The sequence below is a fragment of the Eriocheir sinensis genome, chromosome 6 (genome assembly GCF_024679095.1).
Source record: "Eriocheir sinensis breed Jianghai 21 chromosome 6, ASM2467909v1, whole genome shotgun sequence".
Taxonomy (NCBI): domain Eukaryota; kingdom Metazoa; phylum Arthropoda; class Malacostraca; order Decapoda; family Varunidae; genus Eriocheir; species Eriocheir sinensis.
The window spans coordinates 7,991,938-7,999,437 of NC_066514.1; the positions used below are offsets into that span (position 1 = coordinate 7,991,938).

The following is a 7,500-nucleotide window of genomic DNA, read 5'->3' on the forward strand; positions in this document are numbered from 1 at the left end:
GCATATGCTACAGTATGCCAGTACTGCTTAAGTTCATCTTTAATTTATTTTCATTACCTCCCCAGCAGAAAGATGAAGAAGGAGACTTGCCTCCTGCGGCCGGACACCATGAGCGTGGGGCAACTGTCCGAAAGGAGCTCATCCAGAGATGGTTTACATGAGATCTGCAGTGGAGCTGCTGTGTGTTTGTGTGTGTGTGTGTGTGTGTGTGTGTGTGTGTGTGTGTAATTTCATTATTTTTTATCTTCCTCTCTCTCTCTCTCTCTCTGTATGCATGTATGTATGAGTATATTTCACAGGAAGAATTTTTTTTTTGTTAAGTTCTCTGTAAGTAATTAAAAAAAACATTAAGTTAAGTCTTCAGCAACAAATAAGGAGTTAATGAATTTTTAAAATTTTAGTGTAAATATATTCAACCATACGCAACATTGTATAAAAAACATGATCTCCTTTTATAGAAAAATATAAAATCTTAGTATAAACATTACCAACCGTTTACAGATGTATAGCTATAGTTTCCTTTTATTAAAAAAAATAAAGAAATTTTAGTATAAGTAAAATATTATAAAAGAGTACATGCCAATATGACCTCTTATGCATTATAAAATATTTGTGTTAATATAATCAATCCTGAGAAACTAAGATTACAGCACAGCTCACTTTGAGGTATACTAGAATCCTGAGAAACGAAAATTACAGCAGCTCAACTTGAGGTAAATGGTATTGGGTAAAAAAATGGAAAAGGGGACTAGAAACATAAGGAACTAAAAATGTAGCACAGCTCAACTTGAGATTCTGGTATCGGGAGCAAATGGAACGTGACTAGAATCCAAAGACAGAAAAAAAAAAAATTACATCAAAACTTAATCCTGAAAAAGACAAAAAAAAAAAATCAATATTTACACCTAAACTCAAAAAAAACAATGAGAAAAAACTAACAACCTTAAGAAAGACAAAATAACTTGATCCTCTAAGATTTACGTCATAACTTAGTGATTAAAGGAGAGAAAAAAATCCAGGAAATAAAAAATGCTTAATCCTATATGATTTAAACCTTAATTGCTTAAATGAGGGGAAAACCTATGGCTTCCTATTTAATTCGGCCTCCCATAGCCTGGACAAGTTTTAGGATGCCTGCTGGTGTTTCAGCTAATTTCTGCAAGGCAGCCACAGTCTCCCGCTGCATTGCAGCACACTCCCGCTGCAGTGCCACATTCTCCCGCTGTAAAGACACAGCCTCTCTTTGAGTCCCCACAAGGTCGGAAATAAGGTCCCGTACTTCATTTACATTAAGAAGCTGAGGTGCCACCTTAATCTCCTCCATGAAACCTAGAATAAAAAAAATGCAAAAAATTAAGTAAACCCCAAAATTTCATCAAGTTTGCTGTGATGTGTATCTTGGAATGGTAGAGTGAAAGCAGAGGGTTTTTGGCAAAAATAGTGTACAAAACAAACCAAATACATATAGCACTCTACTTCTCATGCTGCTGTAAACAACAATGTTTCTCTTATATTCATCTGTTAACCCATTACAGTTAAGCAAATGACACATAACGTCTCATTCTTTAGTCATTAAACTCTCATGCCGCTGATAGCGTCTTATTTTAAAATATTCGTTCATGAGAATGAACACTTATGTACTTCAAAGGAAGGTGTGCACAGTTTAAGGCTTTAAACCAAATACAAATAAAATGCACCGTTTTTTTTCAATAACTACCATAATACGATGTTACCATATGATTCACCTTGGCTCAAGGCTGCTATCAGATATTATTGGGATTCTCCGCTCCTCGCCTTCAATCACCATGACAGTAAACTCTCCCTGCGGTGTACCACTTGTGGAGGGATGGGTACCTTCTTGAGCAGGACCCAGAGCCTGGGAGGGAAGGCACTGTGTAGCACCAGCTGCATCTGAAATATAGTTAGGAAAGGGTTTTATCACAACCACATGTAAAGTTGGGGATATATGGTAAGCTGCATGTGGCCTCAGTGCTTATCTCCAACACGTCAGCCCCTTGAGCCCATGGTATGCCGGAACATACTGTCCTGCTGGGACACAGGGCCAGTGTGACATCCAGGTTCCCACACTTTACCTTTCCCAGGTACACATTTATGAATCCACCAGCAAGGGAAGGATTAACATCTGGGTGAACTGTCACTGATGATTCTAGGACCAAATCTTGTTTGGAATAGGTCTGTGTCTAAAATTCGTATGCAATTGTTCATCAGGGATAATGTTTGTATGAAAAAAGTTTGTATGGAAAAGTTCGGATGCAAAAGTTAGTATGGTGTTTGTACGATATAAAGTACATATGGAAAATATTCGTAATGACGTAAGTTCGTCTGGACAAAATTTATATCCTATGTATTTTATTAGTAGCCATTTCTGTGTTCTAATATTAATTCCTGCTTTGAGACTATGTATAGGCAAAGAAACATACGGAAAATGGTTAATCAAGTCACTTACTCAAAGAACCACCCTCGCTGTCAGGAATGGGCAGACTTGCATACCCTGTGGGAGAAAGAAGGTCGAGCAGGGCCTCCTCAACTTGGGAGAACTCCTCTCTAGGGGGTCCCCCACCTGTTGGCATGAACAACTATTATATATAAGCATTTCATTGGATATTTTGTTTAAAAAAAATGTATGTGCAGCTAATCCACATACCTTGTCTGCCAATTCTTGGTCGATATATAATATCAGCCAATGAGCAAACAATGTTAAAGTAAGTGTACAGGCTCATTTGGTAGAGTGACCTTCTCCTCAGAGCCATGTTATAGCAAATAACAGACTGATAATGTAGAAAGTCCTGGATATACCGAAACATGTCTATTTGAATAATATAAATATATACTAAGAATATACTAAGATGGGACCAGATGGAATCTCCAGGACAAGTGCTAAAAGGGTGTATAAATAAATTATTGGAACCACTTTATGACATAATAACATGCTCTATAAATACGGAAAACTGCCCTTAGAATGGAAAGGAGCGCACATTGTACCAATTTATGGAAGTGGAGATAAATTGAACCACTAAATTACAGAGCAGTCTCTTTGACAAGTGAAATGTGCAATATTTGTGAAAGTATAATACAAAATAAAGGGTCGAACATTTAGAAAAGGAAAACACGATAGGCTAAATAAGGACAGTTTGGATTTAGAAAAAGGAATTCGTGTGTCACCAACTTTCTATGTTTCTATTCAAGAGCAATAGACATGATGCAAGAAAGAGAAGGATGGGCTGATTGTGTATATATCGATCTGAAAGCTTTTGACAAGGTTCCACACAAAAGGTTAATCTAGAAGCTATAGCAGTGGGGATGAATGGCGGGAAAGGTTATCGAGTGGATGAAGGATTACTCTATGGAAAGAGAAATGAGGAAGGTGATTAGAGAGGATAAACCAAACTGGGGGAAGGTAGAGAATGGAGTTCCTCAAGGCTCAGTCGTGGCACCAATAATATTCATGTTATATATAAATGATAGAGATGGGTATAAAAAGTTATATGGGCCTTTTTTGCAGACGATGCAAAGTTAGTAAGAAAAGTGAGGACGCAGGAAGACTGTGAAGAGTTGCAAAAAGACCTGGACAGAGTGTACAGATGGAGCCAGTTATGGGAGATGGAATTTCATGCAAACAAGTTCCATGTTATGGAAATGGGAAAAAAAAGACCAAGGAAAACATACAGGAGAGAAGAAGAAGACGGGAGAGAGGAGAGCTGATCACCCTGTACAAATTGATTCATAATTTTGATGAGGTGGATATAACTCTTCTTAGCTGCGAAAACGCAGGGGCTGAGATGACATGGAAAGAAACTTAATAAAGGAACCTGTTTGAGTAACTCACATGGATGGCGCAACTGGTTAGAGCGCTGCGCTGCCAGGCTTCATGGTCTGACAGGGCGGCGGTTCGAGCTTGCTCAGGCCGGAGTCTTTCCGGTGACTAGGAGTGGTACCTGTCCTCTCTTGAGGAAGGGAGATGGGGTGTGTGGTGTGTGAGATCCTGGCAGTACCCATAGTTCAAAGATACAGAGGACTTGCTCACGTCGAAAGGGTACCTCCTGGTGATTACGATTCCTTAAACCTTAAGCTACCTTTGAAATCCTGTAAGTGAATTTATTTTGAATAGTAAGGTAGTGCCAATCATCACTTAAGACACTAACATTATTGGAATTGAAATGATGAAACAAAATAGAATCTACATGTTTAATCATTAGTATGATACATACATTTTATTGTCATAAATTTCATTTTCATAATTACGATTTTCAGAAATGTTGGAGAATGTCATTGAGAACCAAAATGAAGTGCCTTAGGATGCCTATGAAAGAGTTTGATGCCCTCAAGGCAAAGTTTGGAGCACCCCAAAAAAGGCAGCAAATTGATGATGAGGTACCAACTGTCCCTCTCAAGAAGCGTTGGAAGCCTCGTGTAAGTACTCATTACATGCTTTGTAATATTTTTTTATACTTTGTTTTATACAAATGAGATTATTTGATTTATTTATTTTTATGATCACATTCACATAGTGGGTGAATGCTATATGCTTCTTAGATTAGTATTTTGTCACAGGATCCCCACTAAGAATCCTGGGAATGGTGTGCCTAGAAATAGGAATAGGTGAACAAGGCACCTGCAGGTTGTGGTTACCAGTGGTCCCCGACAATTACATCGGAAATGATCTACTATTAGGATGTGACGTGTTAGGACAGGCCCCCATGACATGGATTACTAAGCAAGGTACTTAGGTATGGGGCGGTACATTACACCCAATCCGCTACGTAGCCAAACGACACGGTAAGGTAGAACGAGTTCGCATAGTACCGGGGACGATCGAACCCTTCAGGCCCACCTTGAGAGTAAACAACCCGATCGAGATTCCATCCTTCCGGACTGAGTTGTACCCTCTCACGGTATCTGAGCTTCCGGGAACCATTTTGCTGGTATCCCCCCATCAAACCCCTAGGCACGATTTTGTCTGCAGATTGACAGAGGAAAGGCAGGTGTTTGTTCCCATATATAATCCAAACAAAACTCACCAGATTTTCCGAAAAGGTACCTACCTCGGCTCCTACGAACCCGTGCAAGTCATAGAAGAGCTTAACTCACCGGGAAAAGGCCCAGATTTGGGGAGGCGGTGGCTGAATGGATAGGGAGACGGCCCCGCGTTCAGGAGGACGCGAGTTCAATCCCCGACCGGTGCCACCAAGCTGGGATTTTTCAGCCGCCGCCGAGTGGCTTAAAACTACCCACATGGTGTCCAGAAGACCACCTATCAACCCGGACTCTAGATTCAAGGATTAAAGATGAGCTCCGGGAGGGCAGCATGAGCCATTGCAAAATGGCGCCACTATAAACACTCGCCTGCGCCAGAACGGGCTGGGCCGACCATCAGGCCCCACCGGGAAGAAGCCTTGGACCGACCATCAGGAATTCAGGATCCACCGGGAAGAAGCTTACCGGCGCAATTGGCCACGACGTAGAAAAAAAAAAATGTGGCGGAGAATAAGGTTCACGCGAACATTAGTATCAGTAATGATTTGCTCCCCATGCTGACCACCCAGGGACAAGAGAAGCAAACTGAAATCCTGTTAGCCCTCCAAGATTTCAGCCATCTGTCGGAGGAGGAAAAGGTCCTTTTCATGTTATTCAGGAAAATAACGAACTATTCATTTTACACCCCTCAGAGATCGGGAAGATAAGAGCTCCACCGGTAAAGATTGCAGTAGAAAACCCTATTCCGGTTAGAGAACCCAAATATAGGTATCCTGAGAAGGCCAAAGCAATCATAGAGAAATTAGTAGGGGACATGGAAGAGAAGGGGGTGATCGAGCCCTCTACAGCAGCCTGGTTGAGCCCTATCGTCTTGGTATCAAAACCAGACGGCTCCAAAAGGATGTGTTTGGATTATCGAGGAGTAAAAAAACACTTAGCTACGGACATCTACCCATTACCCCGTCTAGAAGAACTAGTAGAGGTTGCGTCAGGGAACAAATCCTATGCTACCTTAGATCTCAAGGAGGCATATTTTCAAGTAGAGCTGGAGGAAAACAGCAGAGATCTAACCACCTTCAGTGATGGAGTGTCCTTATACCGCTTTAAAAGACTCCCCTTCGGGTTGAGCTGTAGCCCAGCCATTTTCTCCTTCAAATTGCCCAGGTATTAACTCCTCTAATCAAGCAAGGATGGGTAAAGAACTATTAAGATGACATCGTTATTTTTGGGCCAAATTTCCAGACCTTGGTGGAACAGTTAAGTCAGCTCTTCGACACCCTCAGAGAAAAAGGGGTTAAGGTTAATATTAGTAAAAGCAAATTTGGGCAAAGACAAGTAAAATTCTTGGGGGCACATCCTGTCCGAAAAGGGATGTCAACCAGATCCCGCTAATATCGAGGCCATAGTGGCCCAAATTAAAACAAGCAACATCAGGGAGGTGAGAAGATTCCTCGGCATGTGCGGGTTTCACAGGAAACATGTACCGAGTTATGCAGAAATTACCGCCCCTCTAACAGACTTAACCAGATAAACACCCTTCCTGTGGACACAGCAATGTCAAAGGGCCTTTGAGCAAATGAAGGAGAAACTTACGCAGGCTCCTATACTGGTGAGAGCTGATGTAACCAAACCATTTTATGTCACCACCGACGCCAGCAATACCCATGTAGGAGGAGTACTAAGTCAGATAGCACCAGACGGCACCAATAGAGCCATAGGATATCTTTCAAAGAAGTTAAAGCCCACATAAATTAGATACGCTACTGTGGATTGCGAGGCTCTCGCGGTCGTCCTCACCTGTCGGCAGTTCCATCATTATTTATGGGGGACCAAATTCACTATCATAACGGACCATCAACCCCTAGCTAGTATATTCAAAAGGAAAACAAAATCTCCCAGAATGAACAGGTGGATATTAGAAATGAGAAAGTATAGCTATAAAATTCAGTACATAAAGGGGAAATATAATAATGTGGCTGACCAGCTTTCTCGCCCGGTGCTATTAATACCTCCACCACCAGCAGACACCATCTTAGGAAAGATTAAGGAGGAAATCAGAACCTTGCAATTAGAAGAAGGCCGGTGGGTTCAGATGATTGAATATTTAGAGGGAGGAAATGTGCCCAGGAGGAATTTCCCACGTACCACCTTAAATCAGTTTGTGGTATGGGAAAGGGTTTTATATTATGCCATTACAAAAAAAGATGGAAGTGAACAGTTTTGCCTAGTTGTCCCAACAGCTCTTAAACAACAAGTCCTAGAACAGACCCATGCTCAGGTGGGACACCTAGGGATCGAGAAGACATTGGCCAAGGTACAGGGCCTATACTACTGGCAAAACATGAAAGTAGATGTGATCATGTATGTGATGAATTGTCTAATATGTCAACAGTATAAAGGCACTACTGGACTACAGCAACAATGGCAAGAGCTCCCCCCAGTGGAAAAGCCACTGGAGAGAGTTAGCCTCGATCTGACTGACATGGTTGTTGGAGCCCAGGAGTA

General features: G+C 41.4%; 1 long non-coding RNA gene across 1 annotated transcript; it reads right to left on the minus strand.

The window, feature by feature from the left end:
• Positions 1-1,758: 1,758 nt before the first annotated feature.
• Positions 1,759-4,047, minus strand: LOC126986457 (uncharacterized). The gene is made up of 3 exons (XR_007739756.1): positions 3,848-4,047; positions 2,468-2,581; positions 1,759-1,911 (listed from the first exon to the last, which is right to left on the minus strand). It is a non-coding gene; the product is annotated as an uncharacterized LOC126986457 (long non-coding RNA).
• Positions 4,048-7,500: the final 3,453 nt, after the last annotated feature.